Here is a 23,393-nt window from a genome sequence, read left to right as displayed (position 1 = left end):
GCCAAGCAGGAGACACAGAAGGGAAGATTCCTTGGAGAAGGAAATGGCAACCCACTCCAGTATTCTCGCCTGGAAAATCCCATGGACAGAGGAGCTGGGTCAGCTACAGTCCATGTGGTTGCAAAGAGTCAGGTACAACTTAGTGACTAAACAACAACCCACATGGGAAAGTAACTCATACTTCTCAGACTTAGTCTCCTCTTTTCTGAATTGTGGATAATATTTGTTTTAAATGCCATTTAGAATATTTGTTCAACTTAACAATTAGCTGCCCCTGTGTTTAGACAAGGATGGACACTTGATCCCTGTCAGGCCTTTGGAATTAAGATAAAAAGTCAAAGAAAGAGCTAATAATAGCAGTCTTTCCATATGACTGGGAATAGTAACTTATGAACTTGGTAGCTTTGGGGGGACTGTTTTCAGTCCACCACTTAACCTTTGTTACAGAAAAAAATCTCTTTATCTACTAAGAAGAAAATGGAAACCAGTCTGGAAAGAGAAGTACAGTTAACCCTTGAACAGCACAGGTTTTCATTTTGTTTTTTATTTTGTTTGTTTTGAACAACACAGGTTTGAAATAGGTCCACTTAGACACAGATTTTTTTCAGTAAGTTCATGCTATGGTATTACATGATCATTGGTTGGTTTATTCCGCTGATGCAGAACTGCAGATGTGGAAATCTGACTACAAGGTTACGGGTGGATTTTTAACTGCAAGGAGGTCAGTGCTCCTAACCCTGTATGTAGAAAGACAGAATGTTTCCTAGGTTTCCAGCAACTTTCCAGTACCCAGTTCCATTTCTTTCTGAATGATGTTCAGCTGCAAGTTTGCCTTTGAGTTCTATGTTACAAATTTTCCCTTTCTCTTTACTAGTTCTTAATCTAGTGCTTGGCACATAGTAAGTGCTCAGTAAGTATATATTGAATACTTAAAACTCTTGCTTGTTATTTGCAACTAAAGGAAACTTAACTGAAACACCAAATCATGCTCAGTTGCTCAGTCATGTCTGACTCTTTGCAACCCCATGAACTGCAGCCCTTCAGGCTCCTCTATCCATGGAATTTTTCAGGCAAGAATACTGGAGAGGGTTGCCATTTCCTACTCCAGGGGATCTTCCCTACTCAAGGATTGAACCTGCAACTCCTCTGTCTGCTGCATTGGCAGGCAGATTCTTTACCACTGAGCCACGTGGGAAGCACCATGCCTATCTAATCTGTCTTATATTTGTCTGCTTACCTGTATACCTCATATTATGCCATTGCTTTAAATCATTATATATATAGCACACTATATATGCTCAGTCGCTCAGTTGTGTCCAACTCTCTGCAACCCCATGGACTGTATGTAGCCCACCAGGCTCCTGTGTCCATGGGATTCTCCAGGCAAGAAAACTGGAGCAGGTTGCCATTGCTGTCTCCAGGGAATCTTCCCGGCCCAGGGATCAAACCTGTGTCTCCTGTGTTTCTTGCATTGGCAGGCAGGTTCTTTACCACTATAATCCTATGAGGTAGACATGGCAGTTTTACCCATTTAACAGAGAACCTAAGTTCTAGAAAGATTAGATAACTTACCTGGGTAATATAGCTATGCGCTGTAAGCAGTCAGCCCTTTGTTTTCTAGTGGGTTTAGTATAATACCTTACACATGGTAGCTATAGTCATTGAGTTATTTTTATGTCAGCATGTAAGTGTAAATACGTCCCTGGAAATACCTTTTCTATTTTTCCATATTAACTATGAAAATAGTAGAACTATGAGAAAAGAACATAAAAACAGACTTTTTGAAGAAATACAGAATATAAACTGGCAACTTCTAGGAGTAATTGAGCTTTCTTATTTTCACTGTTTCCAGTGTTATAAGTGAGAAGGAAATGGCAACCCACTCCAGTGTTCTTGCCTGGAGAATCCCAGGGACGGGGAGCCTGGTGGGCTGCCGTCTATGGGGTCGCACAGAGTCGGACACGACTGACGCGACTTAGCAGCAGCAGCAGCAGCAGTGTTATAAGCCTGGGTGGCTCAGATGGTAAAGCGTCTGCCTGCAGTGCAGGAGACCCGAGTTCAATCCCTGGGTTGGAAAGATCCCCTGGAGAAGGAAATGGCAACCCACTCCAGTACCCTTAATCTGGAAAACCCCATGGGCAGAGGAGCTTGATATGCTACAGTTCATGGGGTCGCAAAGAATCAGACACGACTGAGCAACTTCAGTTTCACTTTCAGTGTTATAAGCTACATTTGAAATTCTCAGATAATGCCTCCCACCTTCTTATAATGAACCTATTTTTATCATTTTTTCCAATATTAGTATAGAATTAAAATGTTTATAGAAATAAAGAAATAGGTAATGACTCATTTTTGAGTGTTTGAGACTTCCAAAAAATCAGAATGAAGTTCTGATGCTTTTTATGGGTCCGTACTGATCTAGTAATTCAGCATAAGTGTCCTGTGGGTGATACTCTTAAAATAAATGTATCATCTAAGCACTGAAACAAAAATTATTTTATAGTGTTGCATATCAAGTAAATGTAAAAAATAAGAACTCCATGAGTAAAGTGAGTCAGAAAGAGAAACGTAAATACCGTATTTCAACGCACATGTACGGAATCTAGAGAAATGGTTCTGAAGAATTTATTTACAGGGCAGCAGTGGAGAAACAGACATAGAGAGTAGACTTAAGGACATGGGGAGATGGGAGGAGAAGGCGAGATGTATGGAAAGAGTAACATGGAAACTTACATTACCATATCTAAAATAGATAGTCACTGGGAATTTGCTGTATGGCTTAGGAAACTCAAACAGGGGCTCTGTATCAACCTAGAGGGGTGGGATGGGGAGGAAGATGGGAGGGAGGTTCAAAAGGGAGGGGATATATGTGTACCTATGGCTGATTCATGTTGAGGTTTGACAGAAGACAACAAAATTCTATAAAGCAATTATCCTTCAATAAAAAAATTTTAAAAAAAAGAACTCCATGCCATGAAAAGTAAAGTAAAATATAAATATGTACACAAAATACTGTATACAGGAAAAGAAAGAGAAAAACCTTAAATAATGTCAACCCCAAATGAATCTAAAGTATTTCCAGGTCCAAATGAATATTATATTTAATTATTAGTAGTAGGGTACAGGTTCCCACAAGCTGCATTTTCTGCCACAATATGTATTAAACAGCTCAACCTTTTCATCTATTTGTATACTAAACATCTATTGAGGACCTCTGGATTCATGAAGTTTACATTCTGGAGTGGGAAACAATAAATCAGATAAATAACTCTATGGTATGTTATTGGCCCCAGAAAATAAATCTGATAAAGGGAGTAAGGAGTGTTGGGGAGGGTTTTGCAGTTTTAAGTAATTTTAAAAAATGGCCTTGTCGAGAACATGGGTTTTGGATAAAGGCAGAGGAAGAAGCTAGTCATGCTGATAAGTAGCAGAGGAGCATTCCTAGAGAACCAGAGCTGAAGCCCTGAGGCAGGAGCATGCTCTGGTTTTTAAGGAACAGCATGGAAGCCAGTGTGGGTGGTAGCAGGTGAGGTTAGAAGAGCAATAGGGTGCCCAACCTTGCAGTCCTTTTGTGAGGACTCTGGCTTTTACTCTGAGATTGGAAGGCAGTGGAAGGTTTGAAAAGAGTACTCATGTGCTCTGAATTACATTTAACAGGATCACTGGCTGCTACATTGCAGAGAGTGGCTGGGGAGGGGGCCGGTGCATAAATAAACCTTGGAAACAGGATTCTCTTGAAATAATTCAGGCAAGAGCTAATTGTGGCATGGACCAGAGTAACAGTGAGAGTGGAAAGAAGTGGTTGCATTCTGCATCTCTTGTAAAAGTAAAGCCAGTGAGTTTTGCTGACACATTGGATGTGGAAAGTGAGAGAACAGTCAGTGCTGACTTAAACTTTTGGACCTCACCTGGGAAAGTGCAATTGCTGTTGACTGAGTGGGGCAAGACTGGAAGGAGCAAATTTGTAAGAAGAAATTAGATCAGTTTTGAAAATGAAGCTAGTGATAACTGTTAGATATCCAGGTAGAGATATTAAGTTGTATATAAGCCAAGAATTTAGTGGAAAAGTTTGGACTGGCAATAAAACGTGAGAGTTGACAGCAAATAAATGGTATTGAAAAGCCAGGAGATAGGATGAGATCACAGAGAGGATATATGTAAATAGAAAGTGAGAAGTTCATACAGTATGACCTAGCAATCCCACTCCTGGGCACATATCTGGAGAAAAACATAAAAATACCCTAATGTTCATTTCAGTACTATTTACAATAACTAAGACATAGAAGCAACCTAAGTGTCCATCAACAGATACATAGATAAAGAAGATGTGGTTAAAAAAAGAGAATGTGGTATAATGGAATACTCAGTTCAGTTCAGTTCAGTCACTCAGTCGTGTCTGACTCTTTGCAACCCCATGAATTGCGGCACACCAGGCCTCCCTGTTCATCACCAACTCCCGGAGCTCACTCAAACTCATGTCCATCGAGTCAATGATGCCATCCAGCCATCTCATCCTCTGTCGTCCCCTTCTCCTCCTGCCCCCAATCCCTCCCAGCATCAGGGTCTTTTCCAAGGAGTCAACTCTTCACATGAGGTGGCCAAAGTATTGGAGTTTCAGCTTTAGCATCACTCCTTCCAAAGAACACCCAGGACTGATCTCCTTTAGGATGGACTGGTTGGATCTCCTTGCAGTCCAAGGGACTCTCAAGAGTCTTCTCCAACACCACAGTTCAAAAACATCAATTCTTCGGCACTCAGCTTTCTTCACAGTCCAACTCTCACATCCATACATGACTACTGGAAAAACCATAGCCTTGACTAGAGGGACCTTTGTTGGCAAAGTAATGTCTCTGCTTTTCAGTATGCTATCTAGGTAGGTCATGTATGTATGTGAGAGTTGGACTGTGAAGAAGGCTGAGTGCCAAAGAATTGATGCGTTTGAACTGTGGTGTTGAAGACTCTTGAAGGTCCCTTGGACTGCAAGGAGATCTAGCCAGTCCATTCTGAAGGAGATCAACCCTGGGATTTCTTTGGAAGGAATGATGCTAAAGCTGAAGCTCCAGTACTTTGGACACCTCATGAGAAGAGTTGACTCATTGAAAAAGACTGTGATGCTGGGAGAGATTGGGGGCAGGAGGAGAAGGGGACGACCGAGGATAAGATGGCTGGATGGCATCACCGACTCGATGACGTGAGTCTGAGTGAACTCCGGGAGCTGATGATGGACAGGGAGGCCTGGCGTGCTGCAATTCATGGGGTCGCAAAGAGTTGGACACGACTGAGCGACTGAACTGAACTGAACTGAACTGATCTAGGTTGGTCATGACTTTCCTTCCAAGGAGTAAGCGTCTTTTAATTTCATGGCTGCAATCACCATCTGCAGTGATTTTGGAGCCCCCCAAAATAAAGTCTGACACTGTTTCCCCATCTGTTTCCCATGAAGTGATGGGACCGGATGCCATGATCTTCGTTTTCTGAATGTTGAGCTTTAAGCCAACTTTTTCACTCTCCTCTTTCATTAACGGAATACTACTCAGCCATAAAAGAGCAAAATATGCCATTTGTAGCAAGATGAATGGGCCTAGAGATTATCATACTAAGTGAAGTGAGTCAGTCAAAGACAAACATCATATAATATTGCTTATATTTGAAATCTAAAAATATAATACAAATAGACTTATTTACAAAACAGAAATAGTGTCACAAATGTAGAAAAACAAATTTATGGTTACGGAAGACAAAAGGGGAGGTGACGGGATAAATTAGGAGCTTGGGATTAACATATACACACTGTGTGTATGTGTGCACGCGCTCTCTCAGTCATGTCTGACTCTCTGCACCTGCATGGTCTGTAGCCCACTGGGCTTCTCTGTCCATGGGGTTTCCCAGGCAAGAAAGACGAGAATACCGGAGTGGGTTGCCATTTCCTTCTCCGGAGATCTTCGTGAGTCAGGGATCAAACCTGTGTCTCACGAATTCTTTACCATTGAGCCACCAGAGAGGCCCAAAATCAACTATACTCCAGTTGAAAAAAAGAATTATGAAGAAAAAAAGAAAGCGTAAAGTTCAAAGACTGAGCCTTAGGTTTTTCTGAAGTTTAGAGGCAACAAAGACAAAAAGGAGCAGCCAGAGAAGTAGGAGGAAAAAAGGAAAAGCTTCAAGAAGAAACAGGTGATCGACCATCGAATGAGGACCAAGAGTTAATTCTTCGCTTTAAGAACAGGTCACCGGTCCTGACAAAAATAGTTCTGTAGAGTGTTAGGAAGAAAAGCCTTTAGAAAAAAGAATAGCAAGAGAAAATTTCAAGAGAATGAGTATGAGTAATGCTTGTGAGAATTTATCTGTAAAAAACAGAGGAGAACGTTGAGGGTGTACCTGGGTGGGAAAGTGGAATTGAGAGGAATTCTGTTGTGTTCTTAAAGGCAATAGAAGTAACCAAATTTTGTAATAGTGCTGAGAAAGTTCCAGTTGAAAAGGAAGCATTAATGACGCAGGAGAAAGACCTTGAGAAAGCAAGATGGTACGGAATCTAATACACTTGGGGAAGAATTGGCCTTTGACAAGAGCATGAAAAGTTCATCAGGAGGGATAGCAGAAAAGTAGAGTATATTGTCATAGAGGGAGGCAGATCAGTAGATGTGCTGATAACTTGCGTAAATTCCTTTTTGATTCCTCCAAATGAAGCAGAGAGATTAAATAGCTTCCTAAACACAAAGAGCAGCTATAGCCATGATTTGAACCCGAATTATCTGCCTCCCTAGTGGCTCAGATGATAAAGAATCTGCCCCCAATTTGGGAGACCCAGGTTCGATCCCTGAGTCGGGAAGATTGGACACGACTGAGCAACTTTCACCCTCACTTTTGTCTGTCTCCAGAGTCTTTACTCTTAGTATTACCTTGTATTACCCACCTCATAATGACGAGGCCTATTTCTACTTACCCTTCAAGTGTTAGAGTAGACATGAATTTCTTTGGAAGTCTTTCTGACCCCACTCCTCACCCCCTAATGCTAAGTGGGATACTCCTTTCAGGTTTTTCATCTCACTTTATGCCTCCCCCCAAACATAACACAACACACCGTAGAATACTCTCTTAGAATATTCACTGTAGAGTATCTACCTCTTCTCCCTGGACTTGAAGATTCTTTAGAACAGAGTCATTACCTTGTTCATCATTGTATTCTTAGGGCCTGGTTCAACACTTAACATAAAATAAGTGCAAGCTCAGTCAATATTTGATGAATGAATGTGTTTTACGTTGAAACTACACGAGGAAGAAACATTTTGGGGACATGCTGAAAATAGTCCATTTTAAAAAGAAAGACATGAAATGGTGCACCAAAACAGCTGGTTCCAAACATAAAGGACACTCAAGGTTCAGATGTGGGAGGTAGTATAGTACCAGCTACTGAACTTTCTTATAAAAAAGGTTTCTTATATAAAAAAGTTTCAGGGAACCTTTAAGTTTCATCCATGTTATGATATGTAGTTCTTATACAGAGCATCTCAAAAGCTTTATGTTTCTGATTCAGATCACAGTTTATCTTCCTTTTTCCTGTCTTGTTGTTTTTGGTAAGTTTAAACTAGTCTTTTGTTGATAATAATAAACATTGTTAATAAGAACCCTAAAAATACATGCAAAGTAGAGTATAATAGGAAGAGACAGAAAGGTTCTAATCCAGTATTTATTTTTAATGGAATGTTAAACTTTACTTAACCGTACATACTCATTAAATTGTAAAAATAAATTTCTAAATAAAGTCAGATAATTAATTTTCAGATATATTAATCCATACCTGTCTATCCTTAACACAATAATGAATCAGTTCAGTTCAGTCGCTCAGTTGTGTCCAACTCTTTGTGACCCCATGAACCGTAGCACGCCAGGCCTCCCTGTCCATCACCAACTCCCAGAGTCCACCCAAACCCATGTCCATTGAATCGGTGATGCCATCCAACCATCTCATCCCCTGTCGTACCCTTCTTATCCTGCCCTCAGTAATGTCTCTGCTTTTTCATACGCTGTCTAGGTTGGTCATAACTTTCCTTCCAAGGAGTAAGCATCTTTTAATTTCATGGCTGCAGTCACCATCTGAAGTGATTTTGGAGCCCAGAAAAATAAAGTCAGCCACTGTTTCCAGTGTTTCCCCATCTATTTGCCATGAAGTGATGGGACCGGATGCCATGATCTTAGTTTTCTGAATGTTGAGCTTTAATATCTCAATAATGAATATCTCAGTATAAAAGTAGTTTCATTGCATTGTTATTAATAAATAATAATTTTTTAACATGCTTTTCTCAAACCACAGGAACATCAGACATAGATGGGGCCTTAAAGGACTACCCACCAATAATTTTCAAAATAAACTTCAAAAACTAATGTAAGGGCATGTCCCAGCATCAAAAGACCTGGGTTATGCTCAGGTCCTCCAATGTCCATTTATTATGTTGGTCATTTTGGGCAGATTGATTTACCTCTGTTTTTGATCTGTCAAATTAAAAGGCTGGGTTCAGTATCCTTTAAGGCCCCACCTACGTCTGATGTTCTGTGATTATATGAATCTAGAATTATCTCTAATCAACTGATGTCCCAATTCAAAGTCTCTGGACCTACTGTAAAACCAAATTGCTTGGCTGGGAATTATTGAGAGTTGATGGTGATCTCCTTTATTAGATGATAGGATAGGTGCGTGTATTAATTATCTATCGCTGCTTAACAAATTACCCCCAAAATTAAAGGCCTAAAATGACGAACGTATATTGTCTCATAGTTTCCATGAGTTGGGAATCTAGGCATGGCTTAAGTGGGTCTTCTGTCTTAGGGTCTCCACCAAGCCTGCAGACAAGGTGCTGGCCTGGTCTGCAGTCGTCTCAATGCTTCTCTGAGGGCCCATCTGTTCTGAAGCTCATTCACTTGATTTTGTCAGGCTGTGGAAGATCTGTTTTCAAGCTCACTCAGATGGTCATTGCCTGGCTTCAGGTTCTTCCTAGCTGTATGACTTAGGGCCTTAGTTCCCTGATAACTTTAGCTTTCTAACTCTTGATATCAGGTACTGTTAGTCCTTCTTTTTTGAAGTTGTTTTGACTATTTGAGGTCCTTTATATTTTCATATGGATTTCAGAATCACTTTGTTAATTTCTGTAAAAATACCTCCTAGGTGTTTGGTTGGGATTGTGTTGAATCTGTAGATCTCTTTGCAGAGACCTAGTATCTTAACAATAAGGATCTCTTGACCCCTGAACATTGTATATCTCTTCATTTAATTTAGGCATTCTTTAATTTCTCTCATCAGTTTGTAGCTTTCATTATACCTATATTGCACATTTTTGTCAGATTTTTTCCTAACTACTTCATATTTTTGATGATATAATGATAACATTTTTCAAATTTAATTTCTCTATTGAATAAATATTCAGTAGACTTTTGTATATTGATTTTGTATCCATTACTTTGCTAAATTCAGTTTTTAATTATAGTAGCCTTTTAAAAATAACGCCATTAGGTTTTCTACATAGAAGATCATGTTGTTTGTGAATAAAACATGTTTCTTAATTCTTTCCAACTTGGATATCTTTAATTTGTTATATTCTCACTGATTTGCATTGGCTAGAAATTCCAATAAACTGTCTAGTAGAGAAGAGATAAGAATGAACAGTCTTGTCTTATTCCTTATGTTTTACTTTTTTAAATGTATTTTTGAGTTATCTAAAATTTTGTTGCGAATTTTTATGTCTGTGTTCTTGAGGGATACTAGTTAGTAATCCCTTTTTTCTTGTCTTTTTGTGATTTGTGTATCAGGGTAATGCTAATCTTGTGAAATGCATTTGGATGTATTCCTTCTTCACAAGTCTGTAAGAGTTTGTGTCAAGTTATACTTTTTAGGCTTTCCCTCGTAGCTCTACTGGTAAAAATCCTCCTGAAAGGCAGGAGGCCTGGGTTTTATACCTAGGCTGGGAAGATTCCCTGGAGAAGGGAACGGCTACTCACTCCAGTGTTCTGACCTGGAGAATTCCATGGACTGTATAGTCCATGGGGTTGCAAAGAGTCGGATATGACTGAAGCAGTTTGGCATAATTTCTTTCCTAGACAGGATATTCAGGTTATCTGTTTCTTCTTGAATGATATTTGCTGGGTTGTATTTTCCAAAGAATCTGCCATTTCATCTAAGTTTCCAGTTTTTTTTTTGGCATAAAACAGACCATGCTGCTGCTGCTGCTAAGTCGCTTCAGTTCAGTTCAGCTCAGTGGCTCAGTCGTGTCTGACTCTTTGCGACCCCATGAATCGCAGCACGCCAGGCCTCCCTGTTCATCACCAACTCCCGGAGCTCACTCAGACTGACGTCCATCGAGTCTGTGATGCCATCCAGCCATCTCATCCTCTGTCGTCCCCTTCTCCTCCTGCCCCCAATCCCTCCCAGCATCAGAGTCTTTTCCAAGGAGTCAACTCTTCGCATGAGGTGGCCAAAGTACTGGAGCTTCAGCTTTAGCATCATTCCTTCCAAAGAAATCCCAGGGCTGATCTCCTTCAGAATGGACTGGTTGGATCTCCTTGCAGTCCAAGGGACTCTCAAGAGTCTTCTCCAACACCACGGTTCAAAAGCATCAATTCTTGAGCACTCAGCTTTCTTTACAGTCCAACTCTCACATCCATACATGACCACAGGAAAAACCATAGCCTTGACTAGACGGACCTTAGTCGGCAAAGTAATGTCCCTGCTTTTGAATATACTGTCTAGGTTGGTCATAACTTTTCTTCCAAGGAGTAAGCGTCTTTTAATTTCATGGCTGCAGTCACCATCTGAAGTGATTTTGGAGCCCCCCAAAATAAAGTCTGACACTGTTTCCACTGTTTCCCCATCTATTTCCCATGAAGTGATGGGACTGGATGCCATGATCTTCATTTTCTGAATGTTGCGCTTTAAGCCAACTTTTTCACTCTCCACTTTCACTTTCATTAAGAGGCTTTTTAGCTCCTCTTCACTTTCTGCCATAAGGGTGGTGTCATCTGCATATCTGAGGTTATGGATATTTCTCCCGGCAATCTTGATTCCAGCTTGTGTTTCTTCCAGCCCAGCGTTTCTCATGATGTACTCTGCATAGAAGTTAAATAAGCAGGGTGACAATATACAGCCTTGACGTACTCCGTTTCCTATTTGGAACCAGTTGTTCGATGTCCAGCTCTAACTGTTGCTTCCTGACCTGCATACAGATTTCTCAAGAGGCAGGTCAGGTCGTCTGGTATTCCCATCTCTTTCAGAATTTTCCACAGTTTATTGTGATCCACACAGTCAAAGGCTTTGGCATAGTCAATAAAGCAGAAATAGATGTTTTTCTGGAACTCTCTTGCTTTTTCCATGATCCAGCGGGTGTTGGCAATTTGATCTCTGGTTCCTCTGCCTTTTTTAAAACCAGCTTGAACATCAGGAGGTTCACGGTTCACGTACTGCTGAAGCCTGGCTTGGAGAATTTTGAGCATTACTTTACTAGCATGTGAGATGAGTGCAATTGTGTGGTAGTTTGAGCATTCTTTGGCATTGCTTTTCTTTGGGACTGGAATGAAAACGGACCTTTTCCAGTCCTGTGGCCACTGCTGAGTTTTCCAAATTTGCTGACATACTGAGTGCAGCACTTTCACAGCATCATCTTTCAGGATTTGAAACAGCTCAACTGGAATTCCATCACCTGTACTAGCTTTGTTCATAGTGATACTTTCTAAGGCTCACTTGACTTCACATTCCAAGATGTCTGGCTCTAGATTAGTGATCACATTATCATGATTATCTGGGTTGTGAAGATCTTTTTTGTACAGTTCTTCTATGTATTCTTGCCACCTCTTCTTAATATCTTCAGCTTCTGTTAGGTCCATACCATTTCTGTCCTTTATTGAGCCCATCTTTGCATGAAATGTTCCCTTGGTATCTCTAATTTTCTTGAAGAGATCTCTAGTCTTTCCCATTCTGTTGTTTTCCTCTATGTCTTTGCATTGATCACTGAAGAAGGCTTTCTTATCTCTCCTTGCTATTCTTTGGAACTCTGCATTCAGATGCTTATATCTTTCCTTTTCTCCTTTGCTTTTCGCCTCTCTTCTTTTCACAGCTATTTGTAAGGCCTCCCCAGACAGCCATTTTGCTTTTTTGCATTTCTTTTCCATGGGGATGGTCTTGATCCCTGTCTCCTGTCCTGTCCAACTCTGTGCGACCCCATAGACAGCATCCCACCAGGCTCCCCTGTCCCTGGAATGCTCCAGGCAAGAACACTGGAGTGGGTTGCCATTTCCTTCTCCAATGCATGAAAGTGAAAAGTGAAAGTGAAGTCGCTCAGTCGTGTCTGACTCTTAGCGACCCCATAAACTGCAGCCTACCAGGCTCCTCCGTCCATGGGATTTTCCAGGCAAGAGTACTAGAGTGGGGTGCCATTGCCCTCTCTGAAAACAGCCCATAGTATTATCTTATTTTTCTTTTAATAGCTTCAGAAGCTGTGTGGTGTTAACCTCTTTCATTCCTAGTTGTTATAGCTCCAGTGGGTACCCCCAGATTCTGTAGTGAAGTCTTAACCCCCAGTACCTCAGACGAGGGGCTTCTCAGGTGGCGCTAGTGGTAAAGAATTCACCTGCCAATCCAAGAGATGCAAGAGAAGTAGGTTTGGTCCCTGGATCGAGAAGATCCCCTGGAGTACGAAGTGGCAACCCACTGTAGTATTCTTGCCTGAGACAGAGGAGCCTGATCGGCTAAAAAGTCATGGGGGTCACAAAGAGTTGGACCCAACTGAGTGACTGAGCACACCTCAGGCTGTATTTAGAAACTGTCTTTACAGAGGTAATTAAGTTAAAATGAGGTCCTCAGGACAAGTCTTAATCCAATATGACTAATGTCCTTATAAGAAAAGTCCTTTAAGACAGAGGTGTGAGCAGAGGGGGGACCTTGTGAAGATGCGGGGAGAAGACTGCAATCTGTAAGCTGAGGAGAAAAGCCTCAGGAGAAACCAGCCTTGCCACCACCTTGATCTCAGACTTTTCAGTATTCAGAATGTGTGAGTCTAAGGTTTTTCAGCATCAGGGATGTTTTTAGAACGGATGCCTGCTACAGTTTTCCTCAGCATCTGTTGGCCATTATCCCTTGATAGGGGATGTCATCGGTCTTGCGGGGACCAGAGCCTGCAACTGGGTGATGAGCAGGGTCTCTTCTTTGTTCTGTGATTGTCACAGCCCTGTCTGGGGCAGAATCTGCTCCCTACTTGTTGAAGCCCCCAGGTCCGTTTCTGAGTTGCGGCTTGAGGTAGGTGGGACTAGAGTGCTTCCACTGGGGGAGGAGCTACCGAGAATTCCAAGACATGCACTCTGTGGTGTTGCCAGTTGCCTGATGTGTGTGTTTACAAAGTGCACTCTTGTGGGCGCTGACCTGGGCCCCTCCTCACCCACTGGAATGCAGGCAGTCGCCCCGGAAGCCCCTCAGGCACTGTGCTCACACAGCCACCAGCCCAGCTCTGACGGCGCAGATCTGCTGGGTAGGTACTGGGACCTGCCATAGTCGGGTGTATTCTCACACCTGGCCCCATTGTGGGAGTTGCAGGGTCAGCCCAGTACCCAGCTGCGCTTGTACGTGTGCACACTTGCAGAGCCCGCAGGTGCTAGTGCCAGACCTGCACACCCACAGGAGTACCAGTAATTCCCTCGGATGTCCTGAGGGCGCTGAGCTTACAGAGGCGCCAGCACCTAAATCCTCCAAAGACACCAGGACGTGGCTCAGATTTCAACCCCACCTCCACATGTGGGCCGCCCACAGGCACTTGCACACTGCCAGACCTCTTGGAGGTGGAGCTACACCTGCTGTGAGTACCCGAGAATGAGAGTGAGGCTGCTGTGTGGGGCTGATAGCCGGCCAGCCCCCTGCCTTTGCACACCGCTGTTTGAGGCCTGGGCCATGCTGCAGACTGTCTCTGGGCAGCCAGCCCCAGTCCTTTCCCCAGGGCAGTCCACTGAAGTCGAGTTTCAGCACCAAGCCCCTGTGCACACCAGCAGAAGACTCACATCTTGGGCTGGGTAGTGCAGTGAGGTGGTCAGGACCATCTGTGCTGGTCCTTCTTGGTTCTGCCAGCCACAAGCCAGCGGCTGTACTTTTCTCTGAGCCTCCGGAGGGCCCTGTCTGTCTTGGCTGATCTCCCAGCTGTTGAAGGCAGTTCCCAGGGTAAAGGAACCTTTCTTCTTTCACAGGTCCCTCCCAGGGGCTCAGGACCTATCCCTATTTCCTTTTTTTTTTTTTTTTTCCCTCTCATCCTTCCCAGTTACATGGTGATCATTTTTGCAGCTTTGGATGTGCAAGATCTTCTGACCCTGTTCAGTAAGTATTCTATGAGAATTGTTCCACGTGCAGATGTGTTTGATGTATTTGTTGGAGGAGGTGAGCTCCACAGTATTCTGTTCCACCATCATGATCTTTTCCCCCCTTCTAGTTCTGAGGCTTGTTTATGATTCAGTTGTATTTCCCTTTGTGGATTATCAGCTATATTTCTTTGATTTCTTATTTTAGAGGCTGCTTCAGGATTTGTAGACTACCATCTTCAACGTATCAGAGTCTTTCTTTATGTAGTTATTCTATTTCATACCGAGTGCAAGAACCTTATAGAAGCATACAACCCTTTTTTCTTTCTAACATCTCTGTTACTGTCATGTATTTTAGTTCTACATATGTTATAATCTACAGTCTACATCATTTTTATTGAAACAGTGAGCTAGCATTTAGAGATGTTTAATTAATAAGAGAAATATAACATTTATCCATATTGTTAGCATTTCTAATGTTCTTCAGTCCTGTTTGGAGATGCAGATTTCCATCTGGAATTATTTTCTTTTAGTCTATAAGACTTCCTTTAGCATTTCTTTAAATGTGAGTCTCCTGGCGTTGAACTCTTTCAACTTTTGCATGTCTGAGATACATTTTTAAAGATGTTTTAAAGATATTTCTCTGCATGTAACATTTTAGGTTGATAGCTGCTTTGCTTTCTGTGGTTTTAACATATTCTACCTTACTTGGAAGTTTCTGTTGAGAAATCTGTTGTCATGCGTATCTTCATCTGTATGTATGTGATATGTATTTTTTTCCTGTAGCTGATTTAAAGTTTTTCTTTTTTTAACTGGTTTGGAGCAATTTGATTATGATGTACCGTGATATAATCTCTTGTGCTTGATGTTTCCTGAGCTTCTTAGACCTACTGATTTGGTTTCCATCAAATTTAGAAAAATTTTGGCCACCATTTCTTAAAGCATTTTTTCCCGGGTCCTGCTTTGTCCTCTCTTTCAGGTCCTCCACTCACAGTGTTAAGCTGCCTGAAGGTGTGTCACAGCTCCCCCATGTTCTTTTTACTCGTAGAAACTTCTTCCTCTTTGAGTTTGTATAGTTTCTCTTCCTGTGTCTTCAAGTTCACTGATCTTTTCCTTCACAATGTCAAATAACTATTAATCCATCCAGAGTATTTTTCACGTTGGCATTGTAGTTTTCATCTCTACCAGTTTGATATGGGTCTGTTTTATATCTTCCAGGTCTCTGCTTAACATGTTCAAACTTTCCCTTAGCTTTGTGAGCATATGGGGTGCTGTTGTAACTGTTTTAATGTTCTTGTCTTCTAATTCTACCATCTGTATCTGTTTTCAGTTGGTTTGGGTAAGTTGATTTTTTTTTTCTCCTCAGTATGGGAAGTGTTTTTCTGCTTCTTTGTTTGCTCGGCAATATCTGATTGGATGTCAGACATTTAAAATTTTTGCCTAATTGGATAGTGGATATTTCTGTGTTCATATGTATATATATATATGTATATTTGAGCTTTGTTCTGAGACAGTTACATTACTGGGAAACAGGTCGATCCTTCAGGGCTGACTTTTAGGATTTGTTAGATGGGACTAGAGCATAGTTTCATCTACAACTAATAATTCTGCACTGTTGATGCAGATTGTTTCTCAGCGCGCTACTCTGCCCCGTCGATAACGAGGTTTCCACTCTGGGCGGTGGGGATTGACATTGCTCTTGACCCTGTGCAAATCCTGAGTTCTGTTCCTTCTGATGCTTTCACGTGGCTCTCTTCTGACGTCCTGAGTTGCTCACGCACCTGAACTGACCGGTGCCCTGCTAAGTACTCGCTCTTCTGCTAACCTCCATCCGGAGTGTGCTCTCGCTAGCAGTTTCCTGTCTGGTAGTCTGTCCTGTGAATTTTAGCTCCCCTGCTCTCCCTGGACTCTCAGCCTCATCTCCATAATTTAGGTGGTATGATGGGTTTTGGCTGAATCCCCTCCCTGTTGCCACAGCCTAGAAACTGTCAGAGCATTGAGCTGCGGCAATTGTAAGGGTAATTGTTTTGGTTTTTTTTGTAAGGGTAATTCTTGTTTGTTTTGCATTCCCAGGGACCACTGCATTTATTACTCGATGTCCACTGTCTTGAAAATTGCTGTTTCATATCATTTGTCCCTGTTGCTCCATCTTGGGTAGAAGCGGAAGACAGCTTTCTTTCAGTGAGCTTAATGCATGTGAGATTCATTTGTTCTTGTGTGAATCAGTGGTTTATTCCTTTTTATTGCTGAGTAGAATTATATCATGTTGATATACCAGTTTGTTTAATCTAGTCACCAGCTGAAAGACATTGGGGTCATTTACACTTGATAGCAATTGTTAAGTGGAGCTGCTGTGCCATCTGTATATCTTCTTTTTGCCCAGCTATGTCTTATTTGGTTGGCTTTTTTCCCCTATTTGTTTCCTTTTAAGAATTTCTCATATGTCCTCTTTACAAGTCTTTACCACACATGTGATTTGCAAGTATTTTTTCCCAGTCTGTGTTTTCGTTCTCTTCCCTGTGCTGCTTGAAGAGGACACATTGTTGATTTTAATGAAATCAGATTTTTAATCATTTTTTTTTGTGCCTCATCATGCTTTTGGTGTTGTACATAGGAAATTTTTGCCTAACCCAAGCTCACAAATATTTTCTTTGGTGATTTCTTCTAGAAGTTTTAGAGTTTGTGGTTTTACATTTATAGCTCTGATTCATTTTGAATTATATTTTGTGCCTGGTGTAGATATCAGTCAGTTTGGACATGGATATGGATAGTCAGTTTTTGCAACGCTATTTTTTAATTGTGTTAAAATATGTACAGCATAAAGCTTCCTATCTTAATCATTTTTAAGTGTACAGTTGAGTCGTACTAAATACATTCACTTTGTTGTAGAGCTGTCACCACCATCCATTTCCATAACTCTTTTCATCTTCTGTTAAACAATAGCTCCCACTCTTTCTTCTGGTCTTTTTATGCCTTGTTCATAATTTTCCCCAGCTGTGCATGCACAGTTATTTTTAGTCCCTCATAGTTTCTTTGTATTTTGTTGCTAGAGGAGACATTTGTCCAAGGGCAAGCACTGCAACAGAGGGTCACAGGTCCCAGCCTGTCTCACATTCTCATCTGGATGCTTGAGTGTGGAAGGACCCACTTTTGCACAGGTGGAGTTGTTGGCAGCATCCAGTTTCTCATGGCTGCAGGGCTGTGAGAAACAGGTTTTTGCTTGATATTGGCCAGACACCACCATAACCTCCCAGAGGTCACCAGCAGTTACTGCCACATGATATTCCCCAGCATGACTTCTTTTTTCCTTACAGCCAGTGAGGGAAAGAGAGATTTCAACAAGAAAGATTGCTGTATTTTATGTAACATCATCATACAAGCATGTGCATCCCATAACCTTTGCCATATTTTCATAGTTAGAAATAAGTCACAGGTTCTGAGCTCGCTCAAGGGGAAGAGATCCTACAGAGACATGATCACCGAGTGGCAGGGGTTGTCAGGCTACCTTCAGAGTCTGTTTTCTGTATGCAGTAACAAAGGAACAGTGTGTTGAGTACAAAAGAGTATATAAGATAAGATTCCACTTAAATGAAATCGTAGATAAGCAAAGGTAATCAGCAGTGACAGAAAGCACCACTTGTTGGGGGCTATGGGTGAGTTAAGGTGGGTGTTTACCTGTAGTCAGACACTTGGGGACTTTTAGGGTGATGGAAATATTCTATACGCTGATTGTGGTGCTAGTCACACAGTTGTATACATTTGTCAGAACTCATGGAATTACACACTTAAAATGGTTTTACTGTATTGTACGTAAATTATACCTCAGTAAAGTTGATTAAGGAAAAAAAACAATAATAGCCATGAACATGACAAAATTTGTAACTTAATTATGCCAACTAAATCTAGTAACATCCTTAAGAAATTTTTTAGAGTCAATAATTAGAAAATAACTCATTTTATAATATATTATTTGAAGAGTTTTCGTAGTTAAAAATGTCTTTCTTTTCTTTTTTTTGGGTACAATTTATACAGATTTCTTTTTTTTATATGCTCTGTACGGTGTGTCAGCCTGTAATTTCGTTCTGAATAGTCACTTGCTGAATCTACTGATAAATGTCTCATTTACCTCAACCCCTGTAGATACTACTTCTAAAAGTGTGTTAGCCATTTTCAGTTCTTACCGAATTTTGAAGAAGGTATGCCTCGTGAAGTATTTTCCTACCTGCATCTTCTAGTCTTTTTTAGTGGTTAATGGGAACTTCAGCTTGCATGTTCACTTTTACACTCATTATAGTGTGTTATATTCCAATAAGAGTATTAAAGTTCAGTGAAAACCTCATGCATACTGATGAGAATGCAAATGAACATTGGTGAAAATGCTAGGATCTTAAGGCATAAGCTGTCCAGTTAACTTGCTATATTCTGTTCAAACAATAGTTACATTATAATGAAGACTGATACAGAATCCATCATACAAATATAATTAGCAATGGCAAAATCATTATATAATTTGTAATTGAATAGAGGTTCAGTTCCAGATTGTTCTGAGTTTAAAAAAAAGAAATGTAATGATTTGATATTAGTGCTTATTTCTGTTCCTTCCTCCTTATAACCTTTGCCAGCCTTCAGCAAGACATTTCCTTTGCTGTATGTAGTGATGGGGAAACTAGGGATGATTATATAAATGAGTGATAACATTGAAAATTTCCAGCTGTAACTTTTATTGGATACATAACACTGAACAGGCATCAACCATCATCTCAAGAAGACATTTCAAGTATCTGGTTATTGTAGAATTATAAATATTGTAGGATTATTTATTTCAGAAATTGCATGTATCTATCTAAATAAAAATCTCTTTTCCTTGAACCATTTAAACAAAATTAAAGGAAGCCCTGATATCTTGCCTTAGAGGAGAGTGTCTGATGAGAATGAATAGTCTAGGTTGTATTAATATATTACCTTAATACTTAATATTATATCTATGAATGAATTTTATAAACTTATACAAAACCAATAGAGTTTAGAAAAACACGTATCAGAGTTTCTTCAACCTATTCGTCTACCTTGGAATTTAAAAAAAATATTATTTGAGGGCTTCCCAGGTGATCCAGTGGTTAAGAATCCACTTGCTTATGCTGGGGACACAGGTTTAATCCCTGGTCCTGGAGGATTCCCACATGTCACAGGACAACTAAGCCTGTGCACCACAGCTACTGAGCTAGCACTCGAGAGCCTGCGAGCCACAGCTCCTGAAGCCCGTGCACCTAGAGCCTGTGCTCAGCGACCGAGAAGCCCGCACAATGAGAAGCTTGCACTTCACAACTAGAGAGTAGCCCCTAACTAGAGAAAGCCCGCGTGCAGCCATGAAGCCTGGTGCAGCCATAAATAAACAAACAAATCTTTAGAAAATTTTGGATTTGGATTCTACTGAAATATTTTTTCTTTTCTCAACCTTCTGAAAACAAAAATTGAAAATTCTGTTTCATAGGCTTATCAGTAAGACAAATTGTTGTTTTTCTCATGGTGACAGTGTGTTATTGTGCGATTATACTTTTTTGGATGATCTAATGTCAGTGCTAGGGTTCACAGACTCTAGAATACATAGCAATCAGGTAAAAAGTGTAATCGTTTTTTCAGGGTTTTTTTGTTTTGTTTTTTTTTATGTTTATTGGAGTATAGTTGATTTACAATATTGTGTTAGATGCAGGTATACAGCAAAGTGAAAAAAGTGTAATAATAATGACTTTTATTTTCGATAATACATGAGTGTTTTAAAATCAAGATATATAATTGTTGCTAAAAGGATTATACTTAATGGTAGCCCTAGCACAGAAGTTGACAAACTTTTCCTGAAAGGGCCAGATGCTAAACAGTTTAGACTTTGCAGGCCGTATGGTCTTTGTTACAGCTTACTCATCTCTGCCACTGTAGCACAAGTTATAATAGATATGTAAATAAGTAAGTATGACTGTGTTCCAGTAAAAGCTTATTTACAGACACTGAAATTTGAATTCTGTGTAATTTTCATATGTCATGAAATATTGTTCTTTGTTTTTTATTTTTTCAGCCATTAAAATAAAAAACAAAAAGCAAGCCACGTGTTACAATTTTGCTTGTAGTCTATAGTTTGTCAGTGCCCCCCTCCAGCAGTTGATTTTTCTGAATTAACTTTCTAATCTTAATCAGAACTGAATATTTATGGCTTAAAACATTTTTAAGGTACATGGCTCATAGTGAATTATTTTAAAAGCAGTCTCTGCTAGGGAGAAAGTGCCCATAAATATAGACAATATTTTGACCATAAAGAGGCAGTTGAAAAATTCCATAGCTTACTTATTTCCTTGATTGTGCAGAAGAATCTTGATATTGCTAAGCTGGATTTTTTTTTTAATACAGGTCAAAATCCCATTATAGTGAATATTTTTATAGTGGGAGTACTCATTCAACAACTGTATTTAAGTACCTACTCTTTTGAAGCATTTAGGTGATAGACAAACAAATCTCCCATGGATACATTCTGCCCTTGACAAACTTCCAGTCTAGAAAGGAATGTAAAATCCGTGCAAGTTGTGGCTAAAAATGAACTAAATAGAGCTGGAAGCCAAAAAGAAGAGAATGCAGATGATGACAACAGGGATAGGAGTTCAGAAACAGGAATAGATAGAGAAGGCGAAACACTGGGTACTGTATTGAAAATACATGTATGGGGTTAGTGCCAGCGTGAACAGAACAGGGAGAAATGACCAGTCACAGGCCCACAACTGAATGCTGCTCTTTCCTCCCTCACAGTCATTCACTACTGGGCTTGTCATGAGAATGGGTGCTGCTGCTATTACTTGGCCCAGACAGGCTAGTGGGGCTAACCCGTCAGAAGGGAAGGTGGCTGGTGAATGGACAGAGCTGATTTTAGAGCCAGTTAAACTAGCATTTGATTCTCAGTCTGTTACCTGCCAGATATGTGAGTTTTGGCAAGTTGCTTAATCTTCTTGAACCTCAGTTTCCCAATCTGTAAAATGGGGTTAATAATGCTTATTTTTCTGACATGTAGTTCGTGTTGTGACCTATTCCTCTTCGTAGTTTAGTGTTCCTTGCTTCTTGTTTATAAACTTTGAGAACCTGCTTGGTAGAGCATGGATGGTTTTTGCAGCCAGAGACAGGGTCAGATCTGGATTCAAATTCCAGCATTACTACTTAATGTGTAAACTTGGGAAAGTTAGTTAATTTTTCTATAAAATAAGCATACTTCACAATTTGTAATGAAGATTGAACCAACTAAAGTGATAAAACAGTTTCTACTTTTCAAAGGCCATATTCCTTGCAGTATATCAGTATATGTCCTCATAAGTCAAGCAAGTTTTGTTGATCTTTGTTTTTTGGAGTCTGTTAAGAAAAAAAAATACAGGTTTGTTGAAAAATAGCAAAAACAGACTTTTATGTCTACTGTATGTCAGACTGTGAGCTAAGAATTTATATATATTATTTCATATAACTTTTGCAATAACCCTAAAATGTAGACACTAGTATTGTAATTTTATAGATAAGGAATCTGATGTCTAGAAAATTAAATAATTTGCCTCAGGTTACACAGCTAGTAAGTACTTAGGTGGGGATTTGAACCCCAAAATTCTACCTCTGCTCTCCTAAGCACTGTATTACATGTCTTCATGTGATTCTGATACGCTTCCTCAGAGGCAGCTGCCTCCACTCCCTTCCCGTTGCTATAAAGCATCTAAGCACTGCGTTAGCAGTACCCAGTGTCCAGTAGGAACTTAACAAGCATGAACTCTTTCTGCTGTGCGTCTCATCTCCCAAGTGTTGGAGCTTAAGGCCTGTTACACCAACCATAGGAGATAGACTGCTTGCTAGAACAGATTAGAAGAGAAGTTTCTGAAAATGGAAACTTTTCTCCATCCATTCTTTTATATGTTGAGCAATGATTGGTTAACATTGCCAGGATAAGGTTAATGTTGCTTTGTAGTTTGCTGCATTATCATTTGGCCGATATGCCACTATATACACTAAATTGAATTCAGATGCTTATGAGGTATGATTTTAGTTATGAAACTATCCCCTCTACACTCTGCCCACACTCAAGTATTTCTTTTTTTTTTTAATTTATTTTTTTTCCTTTATTTTAATTTACAATACTGTATTGGTTTTGCCATACATTGACATGAATCCACCACGGGTGTACATGCGTTCCCAAACATGAACCCCCCACCCACCTCCCTCCCCATAACGTCTCTCTGGGTCATCACCATGCACCAGCCCCAAGCATGCTGTATCCTGCGTTGGACATAGACTGGCGATTTGTTTCTTACATGATAGTATGCATGTTACAATGCCATTCTCCCAAATCATCCTACCCTCTCCCTCTCCCTCTGAGTCCAAAAGTCCGTTATACACATCTGTGTCTTTTTTGCTGTCTTGCATACAGGGTCGTCATTGCCATCTTTCTAAATTCCATATATATGTGTTAGTATACTGTATTGGTGTTTTTCTTTCTGGCTTACTTCACTCTGTATAATTGGCTCCAGTTTCATCCATCTCATCAGAACTGATTCAAATGTCTTCTTTTTAACCGCTGAGTAATACTCCATTGTGTATATGTACCACAGCTTTCTTATCCATTCATCTGCTGATGGACATCTAGGTTGCTTCCATGTCCTGGCTATTATAAACAGTGCTGCGATGAACATTGGGGTACATGTGTCTCTTTCAATTCTGGTTTCCTCAGTGTGTATGCCCAGCAGTGGGATTGCTGGGTCATAAGGTACTCAAGTATTTCTTATGACACAGATCATTACCTGACACATGTTTTGTTGATTCTTTTCTGTGGCCCCTTCACGAGTATATATGCTCCAGAAGAGGAGGGAACACATGTTTGGTTCCCTATTGTATCTCTAGTGCCTAAAACACGCATGCGTGCTAAGTTGCTTCAATCGTGTCTGACTCTGTGACCCTGTGGACAGCAGCCTGCCAGGCTCCTCTTTCCATGGGGTTCTCTGGGCAAGAATACTGGAGTGGGTTGCCATGCCCTCCTCCAGGGGATCTCCCCGATTCAAGGCTCAAAG

At 40.5% G+C, this 23,393-nt stretch overlaps 1 protein-coding gene across 1 annotated transcript in view; it reads left to right on the top strand.

The window, feature by feature from the left end:
• Window positions 1-23,393, top strand: part of NDUFAF2 (NADH:ubiquinone oxidoreductase complex assembly factor 2) — a 175,000-nt gene that overhangs the window by 101,156 nt on the left and 50,451 nt on the right. The gene's annotated exons all lie outside the window — the stretch shown is intronic.

Source organism: Capra hircus, chromosome 20 (assembly GCF_001704415.2).
Source record: "Capra hircus breed San Clemente chromosome 20, ASM170441v1, whole genome shotgun sequence".
Lineage (NCBI taxonomy): Eukaryota > Metazoa > Chordata > Mammalia > Artiodactyla > Bovidae > Capra > Capra hircus.
This window is presented reverse-complemented; position numbering and strand designations above follow the sequence as displayed.